The 20,644-nt window shown below is 41.4% G+C and overlaps 1 long non-coding RNA gene across 1 annotated transcript; it reads left to right on the top strand.

Moving 5' to 3' along the window:
* The first annotated feature begins 262 nt into the window (after positions 1 to 262).
* LOC128090724 (uncharacterized) lies at positions 263 to 10,268 on the top strand. The gene is made up of 3 exons (XR_008211075.1): positions 263 to 2,389; positions 4,422 to 5,680; positions 8,944 to 10,268. It is a non-coding gene; the product is annotated as an uncharacterized LOC128090724 (long non-coding RNA).
* Positions 10,269 to 20,644: the final 10,376 nt, after the last annotated feature.

The raw sequence follows: 20,644 nt of genomic DNA, 5'->3' as shown, positions 1-20,644 counted from the left end.
GCAGCGGGGAGCCGTGCCTCCGGGGGCCGGCAGAGCCGCCCGAGGCAGGGGGCCGAGGCGGAGCACCGGGGCGTCTCGACGGGGCGCGCAGACGAAGCGCGGGCGGGGCCGGTGGGAGGGGAGCTGCGGGCGGAGGAAGGGACGGGAGAGCACCGCTGAGAGCGGGGAAAGGAGCCCGGCTGTCCGCGGGGGCTGCGGGGTGGCGGGGTGGGAGCGGGAAGGTGAGAGAGAGAGAGAAAGAGAGAGAAAAGATGTGATAAAATAAACAGCCGTGGGGGTTCCTTCCAGCTCAGGATATTCTATGATTCTGTGACCCGCGGGACAGAAGGAAACCGAGCGATGCAGTGAGCGCGGCCGGAGCGCTAAGGCAGGAGCCACCGCGGCAGGACGCTGTCCAGGGTGCTGAACCCGCCCGGCTCCACCTCGGGGCTGCCCCGGCTGCTCAGCGAAGACGCTCCTGTTTCCCAGCAGTAAATCAATACGATCTTCCCCTTTCCCAGCAGAACTGCAAGGTCCCAAAGGGGAGGAAGTCATCCTACTACAGTATAAGCCCAGAATCGGAAGATGCAGAAATTACTCACGCCATTCAGATTCTGCCTCCCTTTTCTCTAGCTGCAGTTTCTGTCTTTTCCAGTTCTGGGCTCATTTTATTTACAGCCTTTCTACCTTCCCCTTTTCTGGCCCACAGCCATTTGTCTTGGCATCAGAGAGAAAGAGAGGAAGTGAGGCCTGCGTAGTATGAAGACAGCCTTCCCTGTGGTGGTGTGTTCTCCCCCAAGGCCTACACCATTGTCGCAACACTGTTGGTGTGAGGAGAAGAGGCTTGCCTGAGTTGAGGCTGCAGGGAAGCTTCCACTCTGGCACACATGAAGTCTGCTGTTGCTTGGCAGCACAGGGAGCTCCCTTAGGTCTGCTGAGAGGGGGGAGCTAGGAAGCTGGACAATGTTCCCAGGAGAGAGGAGACAATAGAAAGAGCATTTCCACTGCATAGTGGCGAGAAGGTCTTCTGGAAATCTCTGCCTTTTCTGTTGTGGCACAAAGCATGTGACTGGGATGTTTAATACATTTAACTACTGAATTATAGTTGTCATGGCCTGGTCAGGATCTATGGAGATATCACAGGCTTGGCAATTAGTATTACATGGCCCTGCCTCACTCCTTGGCAAAGAAAAAGAAAGACTCAGTGAGGGTTCAAGCTCTTCCTCTGTCTTGATATCAACAGCAAGACATCTGCTTAACACCAGTGGCCTCTGCCTCCAGCTCTCAGCCATTCTGCGGGGATGGGCTCAGGGCAGTAAGCTGGAGTGAGTCCCTTAACCCCTCTGGCTAAGCCCAGAGCCATTTTAACAAGGGCACAGTGTAACCCTTTGGGAGGTATGGTCTCACTCTGTTTCTCTTAGGGGAGGAGGGTCATGATCAACTAGCACCTAATTAATGATAGCCAGTTTCTTCAACATGAATAGCAATAGTGAATAGTGTTGGTACAAACAGGCATCTTCCTCTCCTTTCTCCTTGACTAATGATTGCAGGCTAATGTTTGGCTGCATAAGGCAGGACTACATAAACGAGAGCCAGAACTTCTTTGAAAAGAGGCTTAAAGATGAGGAACTTCAAAAGTTGGGATACAAAGATTCATTCCCTTTCTTTTCCTAAAATGAGTTTGAGCATGCATTTTTCATGTTCTTATGGGAACGCAATTCCCTCGGACATCAGAGAAACTTGAGCTATATTTCCACCTCTGTGACTGCACACCCAGTTCCCACTGCTGCATCACTTCTACAGGTTAGTTCTACTTCACTAGGACAGAGAGAAGGCAAAATGTGTACACCTCGTCAACCTATTTGTGAGTCCCGAGTCTGGGTCTTGGTTATGTGCTGGAAAATGCATCACAGAAAATTGACCGTTTACACATGAACTCTGTATTTCATAAAATCACCACCTTATCCCACATAGCTGCACCTCTTTGTAACACACAAGGTAAATATTAAATCACAACTCCATTTCAATATTGATATTATCTATTACGATATAAGGCATTATAAATAAACACATCCCTATTAGACTCTCATGAACAATTGTGGAAATGAAGGAGCCTGCAATTATTATCACAAATCTGAACTGTAACTTTTAAAAAATTTGTTACCATTGAAAATGTTGAGATCATGATATAATAAAGGCAATATAGAATGTGCATCCATGTTTTAGTAACATTATTATATTTCAGCATTCTGTCAACCAGACTTAAATGCCATATAATGACGTAATGTCAAAAGCTTTTATTTGTTGGTTTGCTTTACTTTCAGGTTCTAGGATAGACTGTGGGCCCCACTCCTCAACTTTCTCTCCTTGCCCTCGGAGAGCTTTTGCATATTTTCACGTGAACAAACAGGTAGCCTGGTTGCTTTATGTATACCAATCTATTTTGCTGTTTCCTGCTCACTTAGATTGTTAAGTAGAGATTTTCTAGACTGTTGAGTGGAGCTGATTCATAGTGCATTAGGGAGCAATTCAAACAGAGGTAAGGAGCCATGTTTGCCTGTTTTCACTGACATGAAAGTGCCTTTGCCACAAATTACTTTGAGGCTTTTTTGGGAGCAGAAATATTTTCAGAAGTAAATTACTTTACTTGAACTTCTTAGTTTTTTTGTTTGTTTATTTGTTAATATCAGCAATACTCTATAAAAATATAAAATTTATTTTATTCATTAATGAAAACTTAAAATGTAAATATATATTTACAATCTTTAAAGATGCATTTGAATTAACCATATTTTGCAGTGAGCATGTTGCAAATGATATTCTGGGAAATGACTTCCTTGAACTTTTAGCTATTATTGTTCTTTCAACATTAGTTACAGGTGAAAGCAGCTTTCCTTAATGGACTCGTTAGTAGTTGATTTCAAACAGAAGACTTAGGTTCAAGGCTGATGGGAGGCAGAATAAACCAGAGTCTTTCAGGATGTAAAACAAGCTATACAGCTGCATGGAGCAGTCCACAGAGAAAACTTACCCTACATGCAGGGCCTTCATGTTAGTGCTTGATTTTTTCACAAACATTAATGGAAATGCATTCATTTTTCAGCCAAATTTATTTTGTATTGTGAAATTCACACTGGGAAGAAATTCCTCCTATGGTTATTTCATTTACACTGTGGAAGTGTAAGTGTTCTGTAGGAGATATGTAAAGCACGGAGTTTCTCTTACACTTTTACTGGTGCTAAAACTGGTGGTTGCACTGTCAGGTGACTGCATTAATTTGAAAAGTTATTGTGATTGTTACACTTGCTTAGATCTCAGTGCAGCCAGAATTGTTTGCTATCAATGGCTCTGCTGAGAACTTTGCTGATTATTACGGCTCCATAAGGTAGTTTTACAGGGTGATGTGCTGTCACAAGGTTGGCTAAGACTCAGTGTATGTTCTGCCAAAACGATCAGGCTGCATTTCTTTCTGCTACATAATGATTATTTTTACATACTCTTCTGCCAAAATTGCACCTCATTACTTGAAGATGTGGCTCTGCATGCAGTTTACATCTGAACCCATAGTGACTGTTTTGTTTTAGATAGTGGTGAAAAACATTTCTCCAGATATGTCAGAGATACTCTTTGGAAACCAAAGAGTCAATCCACAGCTGGTGTGAATCACAGATCTATTGAGTTCTGTGGATCTCTGAGTATTTCTATCAGTCAGCGCCTACTCTGAAGTCTCAGGAAGTCTGGAAATCAGCCTCTGCTGTCTCCACTCACAACCCTGCTCCTTTTCCACTCCTACATATCACATTTTTGTTATTTCTAAGGATGAGGCAGCTTAAGGAGAAAACATTTTTGAGCCGGAATTGACTATTAGAAATAAGGAGTGGCATTCCAGTAACAGCAGTGAGTGCTGCATTTTACAGCATTATTTAACCAGGGATGGCTCTGCTCCTGTTGTGGCTCCCATCCAGCTGATGCTTGCAGGCACCATAGGGTGTGCAAGCCCTCGTACTGAGGTCTGGGGCACATCCCATGTGCTGAAAAACCTCGTTGACTCAAGAGTTGCTGGCAGATTGACAGGCAGACTACTCAGGGAGCTGGTGGCTTGTGCAAAGAGCATCTAATTACAGATTGCAATATGACATGTACAAAAATGAAATTTCTGCTGAAGTCAGACTGCATTAAGATACTATGCCATTCTTCAGTTTTGCCAACAGCCTACTATGCCAACATTTAGTTTGCTGCGTTAGGCCAATTGATGTCCCAGTGTATTTTGTCTGACCCTCTTCCCTTTTCTGTGTGAATAAGTAGTCAACAATGAAATGTTAATAGCATTTTTTTTTTAAATATGAGCTTAACATACATCTCTAATTCTATCCTACCTTTTTTTCTTTCTTTGCATAAACATTTGAATTATTTGTAATCATTAAAACCCCTACACTATGGAGTTGACTTTTGAGGAAAACTCTTCCATCAGGACAACGTTGTGCTGCTACATGTCCCACTGACATTAGGGAATAAGTGCCAAAGATCTGACAAAACATTAGCTTCTACATGTAAAACCTATGAATTTTCAGATGATGGAAGTTGCTCAAGTAACTCTCATATCAAACTTCCAGAAGGTGTCACTGTGCACCTATGCTTTGAATGGAGAACCTCATCAGTTGAGGATTAATAATGTTACGTGCCAAGCGCTATTCCTACTGGGGGTCTTTTTTTTTCTCTGCTCACAGTGGAAAGCAACCAAACTAGATTTGGGAACAAAAAATGTTTTCCTCTCTTCATGATTAGTAAAGGAAAAAAAAGGTATCAACGTCACTCAAGAGATTCATATCCAGCCATGACCTTCAGAAATATTCCCAGTATTCTGTGTCATAAGTAAGCTAATTGTTATGCAGACTCCTTTCTATTGAAAAATACTAAATATAGTTAAATTATAGAAGAATCCAAAAGTGACATGACTGCAATTTTAAGGTCTGCTGTAGGAATGCAAGAAAAACTGTTCAGAGCAGAAGCTGTGGAGCAAGATAAACAGCATGAGAACCAAGGACACCTCTAGAAGAAGAAAACATCTTACGGCTCTGATTGGATAAGCACCTGTGTGAACGGTTGAAGATTGTTTTGTAGAATGCTCTGTTGGCATGTAAAGGTGGATGGGAAAGTTGTAGGGGTGGATGGGAAAGCTAGAAAAAGAAAACTTGTGAAGGTATATAAGTGATGTGAGAACTTGTAATAAACGATTTGGATCATTCACATCTGAGTCCGATCATTAGATGCTGCAGTCTGGAAAACTACAAAAGTACTTTGTAATTATATTCCAGAGCTGATCCAGAAAGGAAGATTGATAGATTAATTTAGAACCAGTACTCCTGAACAGCTTGGTTTTTCAGAGCAGTATCAAAGTGCGTTTAGAGACCTGGTTGCACAGTGTGACTGCACTGTAATACTGCGCCTTGGCAACATTCCTAAGGAAGACCCCGGGACTTGTGCTACTGATTTGTAATCAAATTTTGGGCCAAAGAAAATCTGGAGGAATTTGGAGAATGATGTAGAATGATTAAAAGACCAATGGGAGAAAACATCATTCACTTGCCAGAGGGAAGAATGTGAAAAGACACGATGGCTAAAATAAACCGTAATTCCTTTAATGAAGAAGAAAGAAAGAAAAAAAAAAAAAAAAAAGAGGGCAATAAGAAACTGCAAAAGAGTGAGTATGATGTTAAAAGAAGTCATATCACAAACTAGAATACTCTCGGCTGGTAGATGCTGGCACAAAGAACAAATCCTGTGTTTGCTTCACTGCATGGTAGTTTGAGGTGGTGGCTACTAATGTTACTCCATCATGATCTAGGTGTGCATGTCCTTGTTTGTTGCAGGACAGTTGAACTAGATGAACTTTAAAAGTCCCTTCCAACTCTAAGGATTCTATGACCCCATGATTCTGCAATATTAAAAAAGATCTTCAAATGATCATTTGAGGAAGGAGAGCAGATCTGATAGGAATGATGGTGAGCAGCAGTTATGATTCTATTTGAGAAATGGAACACTTTAGATGGTATTTGCCCCAGCATACTAAATTATCAATGGCAGATAACAAGGACAGATTTGGGGAGGCTGGGTTATCCCTATTAAGTAGATATTCCTATGAAATTAAGAAGAAAGCCCTGTGGCTTCCTTAAAAAATCTCTTACTAATCTTTCTCAGAGAAGCCCTATGTAAACTTGCCCACATAAGCACACACGTGTAGATTACGCAAACTATGACTTCAGATAGCACAAATTACTGCTTCAATGTCATGCTTGATTTAGGCTTAGGGGCAGCCTCACAAACAGTGTTGGTTCCCAGGCCTTCTTTAATGCCATAGGTACTGTTATGGACACAGATGAATGAGCTTTTGGGGAAGGCATGTGATTTTTCCCATGAAGTCACATTTCTCTCATCTGATGCTGAGAGACACAGGCACTCCTTCCTGCAGGCTGGTCTTGTTCCCTGGTCACCTATATACCCATTCCCTGTAATCACAGTCAAAAACACAACACACTTTGCTATGAATTCTAGAAATATTTTAAAAGAGGGACAACAGAAGCTCCAGATGGGTAGGAACAGTTTTATATCTCCCCTTTATACATTGCTGTTCAAAGCAACTCATTAAGAGATCAGATTGATGGCAGTTTCTCTGTGATACTGCTGTTTCTAAAGACCACCTCCTTCTCCTAGGCAGACCAAATGTCCCTGCCAGCTTCCTTTCTGCAGTTCATTTCAAACCTGTCCAAACACTTGAAAAGACAAAAGGGTCCAGCCTGCAACAGCCTGCACTTTCTTCTATGATCCATAACAACTTTATGTTATTTCTCCTAGTGATTTGAAAAGGCTGGTGGAAATCCAGTGGAGCTTGGCTTTTCTTTCTGCTTAAAGGGTGCCTCCTTACCACACAGTCTGATACTCAAGAGAGCGCAGATTTCTATGAGTCTGAAACAATTTTGCAGTCTGTGCATGCCGTTCTTGATCAGGTAAATCATTCAAGCACATGCTGTTCCGTTACTTAAATGAAGCATATGCACTCGTCTGCACAGGGCCTGTACCAACACAATGGGCAGTGCAGCAAGGAAGGCTGGTCTGCCATAAGAACAGCATCAGATATTTCAGTGAACAGCAAGTAATTCTAGTTTGAAGAAGTGTCCTTGTCATTTAAGGCTCTGACTCAATTTATCAGTCTTTGACAGAGAGCCAGCCTGCTATTCCATGCCAAACCATCCAGATGATCTGGATGAAAATGCAGAAACACTCCTTACTGCTCTTATTTAGCACCACTTGTGTGAATTTGAATACAAGTTCCAAGTACCAGAAGCTACAAGGAGTGTGGGTGTCAGAGCTTATTTGCGATTCTCAACTCCAGGATTGGTAAGGAGTCCCTGAAAGGATATTCCTTTCCCCAAAGATGTTCCCAAAATTGTGTTTAAACCAACATTTTTGGTCATCAAATGAGACTATGCTTTTTATTTCAAAATTAAGCACTGCAGTTCAAGAAATTGGATACATTAAAATATTACAACCCTCTTCTTTTCATAATAAATGCTTCAGTTACAGAACAAACACTTCATCTTATCTCCAAGGGTGATCCATGGGTTTTGCTCTAATTATCCTGATAGCCCCCGAAGGAAACAGGTAAGTTGAAAGAATCAGCCAGAGATGTCTTTGCCCTTATTGAGCCCCAAGACCTGAAAATCGAAGTGCCCAAACATTTCTTTGGAGTCAGTGCTGGCTGCAGGGGTGGGCCATGGGACATCACAATCAGTCAGTATAGAGGCACAGACCCACCAGGAGCCAGACTCCACCATTGCACATGTTCACAGATCCTTTCCATTTCACAGGTGGCAGCTTTCAGCACATCTTTTGGATGTAACTATTAGAGAAAAGCAACATTCTGCCTGCCTCAGAGTTAAGTTGTTATGCTTGTGATGAAGCATACTGTTCTCTATATGGTACAACACTGTGCTCCATTTCTCTGTGTGGACTCTGAGAAAAGTGTGATGGGCTCTTCCCTGCATATTCTGGCTTGGCAGAGGAGCCCTAGCAACCTGGAGATGGGCTTTGAAATAAAGGTGTTTATGGTAGGGTTTAATCATTTCCTTTTATATCTTGCTTTTGGCTAGACAAAGGTGATTTATAAAAAGATGTAACTAAACATGAGCATAGAGCTGCCCTGCTTTTGCAGGACAGGGGTCAGAAAACATAGGACTGGGTAAGTTTTGAACAGATTGGAAGAAACATTTATCTGTTCCTGGAGTCTTTTTTTTTTTTTTTTTCTTTCTTTTTTTTCTTTTGTGGAAAGAAACTACTGTGAAAAAGCATGTTTGTGATTCATGAATTTTGTGTCTTTGCCTCGCTTGTGGCAAACAGGCAGCGTGTGCTGTGTCCAGATGGGGAAAGAATAAAGTCCTCTTCATTCTCACTACACATACAGAAACAAATAATGGATTTAACCTGCAGACAGGGATCGTTAGGTTAAAAATGGGTTTTTTAATGGTGAGAGCATGAAGCAATGGAGCAGTCTGCCTAGACTGTAGGGTCTGTGTTAGCGAGGTTTTAAAGAGCAGGTGAGAGAAACCCATATGAGGAAGGGTCTGAGGAGAGCTGATCCTAGCATCAAGGGTCAGGTGATACTATCAAGCTCACACCCAAAACTGCCCTTGGCAGTACTGCACCTGTGCACTAGAAGGGGGTGTTAATTAAGGAGGATTGGCTGACGCCTGTGACCCAGGCTCAATTTATTCTAGCCCGTAGGGATTCCTCTGACACACAGAAATCACAGAGAACTCTGAACTCACAAAACCCCAACCCACCACTGTTCCTCTTAATTATTCTGTGTCATTGAACTTTTTATTTTTAATTGGCAATCATTTATTTTCATCCATCTGGGTGTGGAGAGACATGCCATGGAATTAAATATTAGTTCCTCCTATCTCACAGATGCTGAACTACCTGCCGTTTGAAGAAGCTGCTTCCAAGATTTTCCAGAGAGAAAGAGCTGGTGTTTTTCCTCTGTATCCTTCAGCTAAACTGTTGATCCCAGCTGGTAGAAGGAGATCCTGAGTATATTTTTAAGTTACCTATAAATTGAATTGACTGATTAACGTTCAGCTAAGCAGGCAAGATATTAGTCAGTGTAGTATTTTATCCCACTTAAAGAAGGTTGTCATGTGTTAATGAAAACAAACTCTGTAATTCAGGCCAGTCTAGGATTGCTTTGCTGACAACATTCTAGAAGTACTGCAATAGTTTAGCTTTCGTGCTCACTGAATTCTTCCTCTGACAGTAATATCCAACCTGCTCAGGCTTTGGCATTTTGCATGTTGAAGGTGCATAGCTAAAAAAGGAATTTTAGTGTTATTTCACAGGTAAAATATGTAAATCACTAAACTAGAAAAACACATCATTGCTAATTAATACAAATTATCTCTGAGGGCTAGAAAATTTGCACATCATTAATATGCAAGCAGTACATCCATTAATGTGTAATACATCATTATTTTGACAACTTTTACAAAAGAATGCCCTCTGATTTTTGTCAGCACAGCTATTGCTGGCTCACAGAGAGCACTGAACAATAAACATCTATTCTCTGAGCAGTGTTTATCGATGCCAAAGAAAAATCTTTGATAAAGTAAAAAACAGTGATTACGCCAAATAGATTCAGTAATTACAGAACAGTTTAAAAGGACCGTGTGAGGAGCTCTTTGTTTCACAAGCTGAGTGTTATATGCTGAGTGTTCCAGAGTACACTGTTTACAGCAGAGCTCCTACAAGGACCTATAGGTCTGAGCCAGGCTTCCTCCCTGTACGCAGGCATATCCAAACATGCCATCCAGAAAACTCCAAAGCACTGAGCAAGGAGCTGCTCCCTGGGGACAGAGGGAACTCCCAAACAGAGGAACAAGTGTTTGTGGTGCATCTTTTTTTTCACTGTGAATTTCACTTTGAGTTCTGATCTCCCAGGCTGGTGGCGTGGCTGCAGGAGATGGCCTACATCAGCCTCTGCTTCCAGAAGGGCCCCATCAGATTTGGATGTGGCTAAACGTGGAGGAGAGGGGGATGACCTTTCACTCTGGCTGCCCTGGAATTTCCTATGGATTTTGGTTCAGGCTCAACGAGTACCTATTAAGAAGGAAAAGTGAATCTCACATCTCTACTTGGTAAAGTCGTGTCAGAGAAAGGTTTTCAAGTGGGGCTGCCCGTAATTTGGGCAACAGCAGTAAGTAGTGGGCTATCAAATGAGAAAGCACTCCTCTGTCCTGTGTCAGGCCTAATTTCAGGACAGCATCTGAGTATGTGATTCACAAATGAAAGGAGATGCCCATCTCTAACATTATTTGGTATTTTTGCTGATGGCTGCCTCTCCAGAAGCATGCTTTTTGAATCCTGTTCCTATGTATCCAGTTCTGCTCATCCATTAGTGAGATAGCAAGTTCTCACCTTGGAACCATGGGCTTTAGTGGACACCAATGCACTTACATAGAGCAGCATATCAGTCCTGTACCTTTCAATTTCCAGTTATTAGTTTTAGTTCCCTCACTCAATACAGAAAGCTGTAGGAGCTTTACCTGACCTTCAAAGAAAAATGTCTTTGCCACAGTGCGTGTTAAGCTAGAATAACTCCCACTTCACATAAATGTGCTGAAAAACAGAACTCTCACCCTCCAAATGACCACTACAGTCTTTTTCACAGCATGAGTGACCCTAATAACTGCTCTAGACTTGGGAGTGAGTAATGCTGAAATACTCCCAGGGTGCTTTTTGAAAGCGGAAATTCATGCAACAAGCTTTTACTTGGAGGAATTCTCTTGCAAATGATAGAAAATATGGCCAGTTTCTGTCTGACTTCTCTATAGGGTCAGGAGGCTGGGGGGGTCTTAATCTTCGTAACAGATCTTCTTAAGAGATGGATCCCAATATTTTGATAGACAGTGCAGGTCTCAGAAGGATCTATAGTCTGAAATTATGCAGAAGTAGCATTTCCTTAGTAAAAACACATCAGGGACATGATAAACCCTTCTTATAAAAGATGCGTGTCAAGAAAACAAAATTAAACAGCACAGACAATGGCATATTATTTTACCTCATTATCTTATCTATTGCTAGCCAGCAAAACAGCCCTTTTCCCCCCTAAAAGAACAGAGTATCCTCCAATAAGTTGTCAGTAAGACTACATAATCGTAATTTGGTGGTGTCAACACCCTGTAATACTCCTATTTCCCTCCCAGAAGTCTGGCTCCAGTTGAAGCAATGCTGCTCATGAATAAAACAGAGCACTAAACATGTCTCAAATTTTACAGCTGCTATGTAAAAGTAACTATTTTGGCAAAGATGAAGAGTGTTAGCTGCCAAGTGATTCAATCCACACACATATAGTTAGCACCCCCTGCACATCTCAAACATAAGAATTAAATAAAATTTGACAATTAAACTGTATTTCAGTCTATTTAACTAGGCAAAATGCTTGTTCAAAAGGACAGCAATAATTTCTTCTTGGTATAAATTACTCTTCAGCTTGCTTCTAACATCTTGTGATGCAATCACAAGCTTTATGACATACAAGTACTGCCGCGACTAAGTGTGAAAAACGGACATCACCAAATAAACAATATTGCAATGAAAATCTGCTCAGCAGAGATTACAATGACTGCAGAAGGTAAGTCTATTTACTGATATTAGGGCTCATGCTACTCTTATGAAAGACGTGACAATATCTGACTTCAGCAGGACTGTTAACAGTAATTAATACAGACTTGGGGAACAGCAGATGGACAGTATTACAGGTAAGATAACCTCAGAGAAGCTGGAAAAATTTTTGCTTGTCAGGGAGCTGCAAAAGCAAGAGGGTTGATCCCTTGGAAAGTTTAGTTTGAAGCCAAGGAGATCCTGAAGCCGGCAGGACAAGTACCTCCCCTGCCACATCCCATGCCACAGTACCTGGGTAAGGCAAAAAGGACAGATCAGGTCCAACCAAGAATCCAGACCATAAAGCAACATGATAATACCAGGGCAGTATGGAATTAAATCCCCTGTTTGGGACTAATACTGGTCCCTCAATCACCTGGCAAACCCAAACTGTCACAGGAAAACAAAGGTCAAGACAGGAAGTTAGCCCAGGGGTTATGGTCTCAATCAGGTGATTCCATTACCACGTTAAACATGACTGAAGCTTTGCCAGAGACAAGTGCTCCTCCTACACAGCTCAAGCAAGGAATAAGCACCCAGGGTTGATCTTGAATAGAACAGCTGGGCCCATGGGTGTGGGTGGAAGCCCGAGGTGAGGTTGGTCAGGGACACTTAGGCTTATTGGTGCCCTCAGACAACTGACACTGCCATCTCATTTGCACTTCTTCAGTCATGTGTTGTCCATAGGCATACAATTTTTGTAAAATCAATTGAACCTGTGGCCTAAGTGCTTAAAAAAAATAATTACCTTATGTAAGTGAAAAGATCCTATGCAGCTGTAACCTGGACACAAATGAAAATGTGGCCTCTCTGCGGAGAACAGCCTCCTTCTCTTCTGAGGAAGTGACAGCATTGAGATGTGTTTAATAGGACGTTAGACAAATGTTACCATTAGAAAAATATTGTGACCTATTTGTACCCACTCATTATATTCTTGCTTAGTGTAGCATTTCTGGGCTGTTGTTAAAGTACGCTGGGGGCACATTAAAATGTACCCATGATAGCTTTGAGTAAAATGACTCTTTGCATCTTTGTGCTGAGCCTGGCAAAATAGTTTATTTGCTTTTGTTTTTTAACACTTTTACAAAACAAGATAAAACATGTCAGAGGGAAAGGTACTTTCAACAATGCAAATGAAGTTTAGAAATAACTAACTGAATTAATTTAAATATCACAAAGAGAATTTAAAAGGACTCAACTCTGCTTGCCATTTTTCAAAAATATTCATCTTGTAATTCAGTTTCTCTTTGAAAGCACATTCGGGAATAAATAAATCTAATGCAAGTGTTTTGTTAAAAGATTCTTTTTTTAGCCTAATTTATTTAATGTTTCAACATTTTGCCATGTTGAATTAGAAGGCAAGTTGATCTCATAAGCAGCTACTGCTCACATTCAGAAGCATCACATTCAAAACCTCATCTAAGGCTGAAGGGAACATCAGAATTAATGAGTTCTGCGGAATCATTCTGATCAGAGTCCCTGTCAGTCAAGCAAATATATGAGTCTAATGACACAGTTTGCCCACAGTGATCAGTGTCAAATATAGAAATACTTAACTAGATAGAGTCTGAACTTTCTGCTGACTTCAATGTCACCGTGAAAAAGTTTTAATATTATCTTGTCTATTCTGGAAGTGTAAGTGACAAACTGGTTTTCAGTTTTACAAATTTCATTTCCTAAGACCTGGGAAATCACGCCAACTGTTTCTGCCTTGGTTCCCCATCAGTAAAAAAGGAAAGTATTGCTTTCCTACATGAAGTAAGTCTTGCAACTTATTTTATTTTCTCAGTATTAGGGCTGTACACATTCCCAGATGGGTATGTTTTGTAATTTCTACCACCAGCACAGTCCCTTTGGGCACTTGGTAACTACTAGTAGCAATGCTCAGGTTGCATATGGAGACCGAATCATTTGCTGCTATGATTTATGAAGTGGTGTAGGCACTTTCTCCCAACACATGCAGTCTCATACAAGATAGGTCAGAAATTTTACCACAGCTAAGCTCATGGAGCAGTTAGAGAGCAGTTCCCAGGCTGTCCCTACTTCCAGAGATCAGATCCATGCTGGTGGAGCTGCAGCATTTAGCAACATAAACACAAAGTAAAGTAAATGGGACAGGTAGCCAGTGGGAGAAGGGAAGCTGGCAGCACTGGTTTAAAGAACCATGGACAGTAAACAACCCTAAGCCTTGCAGTGTCATTTAAGTCCATCTGTAAACTCCTTTGCAGAGCAGTGAAATATGTTCTACTCTGTTAGACTCCATCCTATCCACTTAGTCTCAAAGGTGCATCAATAAACTACAGTTTCATGTAAGAGACAAGCTGAAAGGAACTGTTCACCTACAATGAATAATAGGGCAGTAAAACAAAGCCTGAATGGGGACACGAGCTGTGGAGAATGCAGGGTTCAGAAGCAGTGACTACCAAGAAGTAGGTGTGCCTGTGACAGAACTCCCATTCCCTTGAAGAAAAAGCCAAGAAGTCACCAGGCTAAATAGACAGATAATTAGGTAGAATGACATGAAATTTTAAAAGTACTTTGCTGATGAGCAGGAATGGGTAACCGACAGTGGCAAAGCTGGCTGAATATTTCCTCTTGGTAAAAGCACTATCACTTAGGATTTCTGAAGAGTGTGTTCCTGTGTATAATTCAAGTGAAATGGCCTTCAGGAAACAGACGTGTTGGCTAAGGAGGGGAGATGGAGAAGCCGGTTCTTGCTCTAACTTGAAGGATTCTAGGGAATGGCTTCTTCTCCCTTTTTGCCTTTCACCAGAGATATACTCTTTTGACTGGTTACCTTAGTTTTCTGTCTACTCTGGTGCTAAATCAGATTAATTTGAGAAAAATCTAACCAACTATGTTATTTCAAAGTTGTCTGAGTTTTCTGTTTCATTTTCTTCCCTACCATGAAGCAGGGTGTATCACTTCTGCATCAAAGTTTTAATAAGATAGTTTCTTACATCTGCCTCCCTTGCTCTGCTGAGTACACAGGAGCATGCCATTCACAATAGATTATGTTGGTTCAGGCCTCACACAGCTTTGAGGCTTTTAACAAAATCTAGAGCACAAATAACAGTTGCTTTTAATTAAGAAAATGTTTTATCTGTTCGTTAGAGAGACTGTTCTATAACATTCTAGTAGATTCTAGTACTATTTGATTTCTTTGAGATATCTTTTTTTGTTAACGATCATTAAAAAACATTTGAGGTAGCATCAGTAAAAATGGAGATCTCCTCAGCATCTAAATGCCATGAAACTGCATGTTTTCCCTCACCTTTTTACCACAGATAAGCTCCATGAGGTATGAATCATTTTTATGAGTTAGATGGATGCATTTAATTTGTTGTTTGAAAGCAGACTTAAAGAGAAGGCGGATCACCAGCTTCTTTGTCCTTGTGGTTATAATATGCTGAGGAACAGAGGGTAGAGGGTGGGGCTCAGGAATGGAAGAAAGCTACTGATGTCTTGGTGACAAATTGTCTACAACTGTTATATATGACATTCACAGTTTCTTTTAGCTTCTTTCCAGATAGAGCATTTACCCCATTGTCCAGAACATTCAGAAACCTTGAATTCTATCTTTGAATTAGAATAGTTCCATTGCAAGGAACCTACAAAGATCATTGAGTCCAACTGCCTGACCACCTCAGGGCTAACAAAAAGGTAAAGTGTGTTTTTGAAGGTATTGATCAAATACCTTCTCAACAGTAACAGGAAAGGAGCACAAACCACCTCTCTAGGAAGCCTGGGGCAGTGTATGGCCACTCTGCTGACAAAGTGCTCTAGTGCCCAGTCTGATTTTCCCCTGGTGCAGCTTTGTGCTTGCTAGGTGACCCAAGTGTCCTTGTCCTCTCCTCACAGGACATGCCTCTCAGCCTTTTTACCACTTTTGTCTTCCTCCTCTAGATGCAACCTTTGAAAAGATCTTACCTTGAAAAGCTGTTGTACTGTTTTAATATCCTCTTCATTTTCATTTTGCAGGGCATCCTTAGCTTGACAGCTGTCTGCATGGTAGCTGTGAGTCCTGAAGTAGAGCAGAAGTTGCCTCCACATTGAGAAATAAAAGGCTCTTCTCGAATTCAATCTTGCAGTGACCTTTCTTGGCACCGATTTTATTTAACGATGAAACAAAACCAAATCCCAGACATTGGACTGAATGACAACAACATAGAGATGGCTCTCCTTACACCAACGGGCAAATGTCAGGGCCTCTCACAGCTTGCCAGCTCCTCCTGAAGTCCCCAACATTCTGGAGACAAACAGGATTATCTGCCCTCAGATATCTGCAATGCCTCATCCCCTGAGCACTGCACCAGCTTAGAGATTAGATTTACTGCTCTGTGGGTTTTAGCAAGTTGAAAAGGAGGAAGAACGGTATGTAGGGGTTAAATATCTGCCAGAGAAATGGGCTGTAACAACCATGAAACACATTCTATCACACAGGAAGAAGCAATTCACTATGTGGTTGTACTCTGCAGTCAGTACCAAAAGGAGATGTCTTGTTTTAGGTCAGTGGTACCTGTCAATCACATTTTTTCTAACCGACTGAACAGATGGCCTAGTGATAATCCTTCCAGCTCCAAGGAAAACACCACATTAGAAGCAGCCCTGTCTGCAGACAGAGACAAACTAAATATATAGACTAATGCTCCAGGTAGATTATTAATAGTTTACTCTCTTAGTTTTGCAGAGGACTGCCAAGCCCTTGTCTCCTGTTTGTCAGCACGCACTCAGGATTCATTTTTTTTTTTTTTCCTTTTTGAAAAACAAATGGAAGAAACACAGAGAAGTAGAAGGAACATTGAGCAATGCTGAACTTTTCATTCAAATATTAATTGTAACTGTTTAATTAATTAATTGCAAATTAATCATTAATTGCAAATATTAATTGCAATTGTTTACCGTTTATAAAGAGAATTAAGGAAATGATAGCATTCCCTGTGTGGCAACATCTTTAAAATTTCTTATTATTCAGACAGCAGAAAGTCAAAATCACACAGCAGTGTGTGTGCACTGAAAATCATCAACTTTTAAATTTGCTCATTGTTTCACGACACTTCCAATTTTAACAATTTTATATTTTAAGTTAGTATTCTTATTAGTATTAGTATTAGCTGAAATTTCCAAATGAAAATTTACTATAAACAGGGATCAAGAGAGTTTCTAGTTTGAGTGCTGGACTCAAACAATTTTGAAAGTTTACTATATCCATTTCAAATTGAAAAAGCTCATAGAATCTTAGAATGGTTTAGGTTGGAGGGGACCTTAAAGACCATCTACTTCCAATCCCCTTGCCATGGGTGGAATGCTCAAGGCCCCATCCAACTTCGTCTTGAACGCCTCTAGAGATGGGGAATCCACAACCTTACAACTGTGCCAGTGCCTCAACACTCTTTGGGTAAAAACATTCGTATCATCTAAGCTGAATTTGCCCTTGTTTAGTTTAAAGCCATTTCCCCTTGCCCTATCACTATCACACCATGTAAAAAGTCAGTCCTGCTTCTGCTTATAAACTCCCTTCAAGTACTGGAAGGTCACAATGAGGTCTCCTCAGTGTCTTCTCTTCTCCAAGCTAAACAAGCCCAACTCCTTCAACCTATCTTCATAGAAAAGGTGCTTTAGCCCTTTGATCATCTTCATGGCCTCCTCTAGATCTGCATCAACAGTTCCACATCTTTCTTGTACTGGAGGCTTGGACACAGTACTCTAGGTAGGACATCATGAGGGCAGATTAGAGGGGGACAATCACCTTCCTCTCCCTCCTGGCCACCATCTTTTGAAGCAGCTCAGCATACAGTTGGCTACTCTCAATCCCATAATCTGTGTCATTGATAAAGATGTTGAAGAGCACCAGTCCCAAGATGGACCTCCTGGGGGACACCACTTATGACTGGCCTCCACCTGGACCTAGAGACATAGACAACTATCTGACTATGATGACAAAACCAAATCATTATTCACCTAACAGTCCAGCCTTCAAATCCATTTCTCTCCAATTTAGAGAGAAGGATATGGTACGAGATCATGTTAAAGGCTTTGCACAAGTACAGGTAGATGACACCAATTCCCTTCTTCTGCCTATTGATGCCATCACTCTGTCACAGAAGGCCACCACATTAGTCAGGCATGATCTGCCCTTGGTGAAGTTGTGCCAGCTGTCTTGTATTACCTCCACATCGCGCACATACCTTAACATCTTTTCTGGGAGATTCTGCTCCATGATCTTCCTAGGCACAGATGTGATGCAATAATCTTTTTCTGCTAAGATTAAAAAGTTTGGGTAATTTAGCAATGCGGGTATAATGTAAGTATAATGCTACGCACCCTTATAATACCTTTTGTAAGAAGAAATGCCGTGGTCACACCTCTATCTTTGTTTTCAGAGAAATCCCGTTAGTGCTGAGAGAAAAATACAGAACAATGAGAGAATGCTGTTTTCAGCATTCGGCTTAACAAGCTGAATTGCATTAGAAATCATTGCACAGAAAGAAAGCTGTTGTATAAGCTTTGGTAGTAAGCCTGACTTTGGCAGAGTTACTGCTGAGATTTAAGCAAGCATTCTCATTCCTGCTTTCCATATAGAGTTAACATCAACAGCATCAGGTAGCTCAGCATTTCCTTCTCTCACCAAGAAGCTGCTGCTCTGAGCTAGCTTTTTCTGTGAGATAAGTTAGAGGATCTCTTCCTTTTTTATTACTCTTTTATCCCAGAGGTAGGCTTCATTTCACCTGCAGCACATTCCCAGAGAAGAATGCTCCTTCCACATGTTCAAGAGCCATCCACTTGTTCATAACTGCCATTAGCACAAAGCACGAGACTGCAGCAGAGAGGGATGGTGGCAGAAGAGGAGATACTGTAGGCTGTAAAGAGCTGCTGAAGAGCCCAAGATACTCCAGCTTTCAATACAGAATTGAATACCCAGGACACTGAGAGACACTTCTCCCTAATCTCCAAATAATGCACCTTCTTTTTAGACCTCAGCTGCATTTATTACTCAAGGCTATAAATAGGTACCTTTGCTCTGACCTTTATGTTCCTCTTTCTACTTTCTACAGTACTTCACTTTCAATTTTTGGACAATATAGCATTGTACCAGTCTACTAGGAGAAAAATTGAAGATGTAGTCATTACAATAAAATGTTTGTTTATTTTTATTTTGAAAACGTGGTTCCTACTAAGGATACGTGTCATACCCTAACTGAGCATGCAGAATTTAATTTCAAAGAGGTTGTGAAGCAATCAGAAGATCTCTTGCTAAAAAATTTGCTAAATTGTGATGAATTAGCTTTATCAGATCCTTTAGGCCAGGATCTGATTAATTTTAAAGTAAATCAACCAAGTTCTAACCTAGAAGCCACACAATTCTGTATTGGTTACAGAAAGCAACTATTGTTTAAGAAAAAATGTTCATAAAATAACCATAGCCCACAGTGTCATAGACACTGAAATGAAGATAAACTAAAAAAGAGCCAAAGCAGTAAAGAAAAAGCTGTGTGCCAATCCTGCTATAATTACCCAGGAAAAAGCTTCAGTGAAACACTGTGCATTGAAAACACTTCTGTGTTTGTGAAGGGGAAGACCCTTCCGTATCAACTCTTCACTATTACACAGGAGAGACAAGCATCTTGAGCCCCCACTGTTCTGCTCCACAGGTCCTCCCTGATGCATGAGACATGTTACTGTAAGGCAAACACAAATTCTGCTGGAGGGGGTGGATTGAATGGGAAAACTGTGAGAAGAACATAGGGAGAAACCAGAATTGCAGAGTAAGTCAGGGTCACTTGTAAGTGCAAATGTTGCTGCATTTTCTCTCCAGGAAAAGAAGTCCGGTGTGTATCAGTGGGTCACCAGAAATTGCTGGGATTTGCTCCAGAATGGGAGGAATATTTACGGTTCACTGCACTTTCAAATCATGCTAGATTTTTTATAGGCAATATGGGTATCTAAAGACATATTTTGATGGCCCCTCACTGCAAGAAAGACATTGAGGCCCTGGAACGTGTTCAAAGGAGGGCAACAAAGCTGGTGAGGGGTCTGGAACACAGGCCATATGAGGAGAGAATGAAGGAGCTGGGAATGTTCAGCCTGGAGAAGAGGAGGCTCAGGGGAGACCTCATTGCTCTCTATAACTTCCTGAAGGGAGGTTGTAGTGAGCTGGGGGTCGACCTCTTCTCTCGTGTCATTAGTGATAGGACCAGGGGGAATGGCTTCAAGCTACGGCAGAGGAGATTCAGGCTGGACATGAGGAAGTATTACTTTTCAGAAAGGGTGGTCAGGCACTGGAATGGACTGCCCAGGGAGGTGGTGGAGTCACCGAGCCTGAGGGTGTTCAAGGAAAGACTGGATGTTGTGTTGAGGGACATGGTTTAGTAGGAGCTATTGGGAATGGGTGAATGGTTGGACTGGGGTGATCTTTTAGGTCTTTTCCCACCTTGGTGATTCTATGGTTCTATGATTCTATGGATTTTTCAAAATGTGTTGTGCTCTTTTGTTTCATACCCTGGAAAGTCTAAAGGAGCACCTCAGATGTGAAGTTTCTTGGCAAAAACACATTAAAAGAACTAAGAAAATAAATGACTTTATCCTCTACTTATCTGTAGCTGAAATACCGGGGCTGCTCCAAAAGTAATGCCTCCTATTTTATTCTGCAAGCCCACAATGTCAGAGGTGGATGTTGGTTATATTGCAGTAGAGGCTGAACTTTCCCACCAGTATTCCATTACATGTTGTTTCTGTGTAACAGATGGCAGCAAAGGGGCAGCCTGACACAATGGTGTCTGATATGGAAGTGTGTGTTAAGCAAAAGCGTGTCACTGAATTCCTCCATGAGGAAAAAATGTTGTCATTCATTGATGCTTGCTAAACGTTTCTGGACACCAAACAGTGAACGTGAACACTGTGAGGCAGTGGGTGGCATGTTTCAGCAGTGATGACAGCAACATGAAAGACAAGC

Source organism: Tympanuchus pallidicinctus, unplaced genomic scaffold (genome assembly GCF_026119805.1).
Source record: "Tympanuchus pallidicinctus isolate F22 unplaced genomic scaffold, pur_lepc_1.0 scaffold5, whole genome shotgun sequence".
In the NCBI taxonomy this organism is placed as follows: Eukaryota; Metazoa; Chordata; class Aves; order Galliformes; family Phasianidae; genus Tympanuchus; species Tympanuchus pallidicinctus.
Note: the sequence above shows the minus strand (reverse complement) of the source record. Positions and strands in the feature narration are given on the sequence as shown.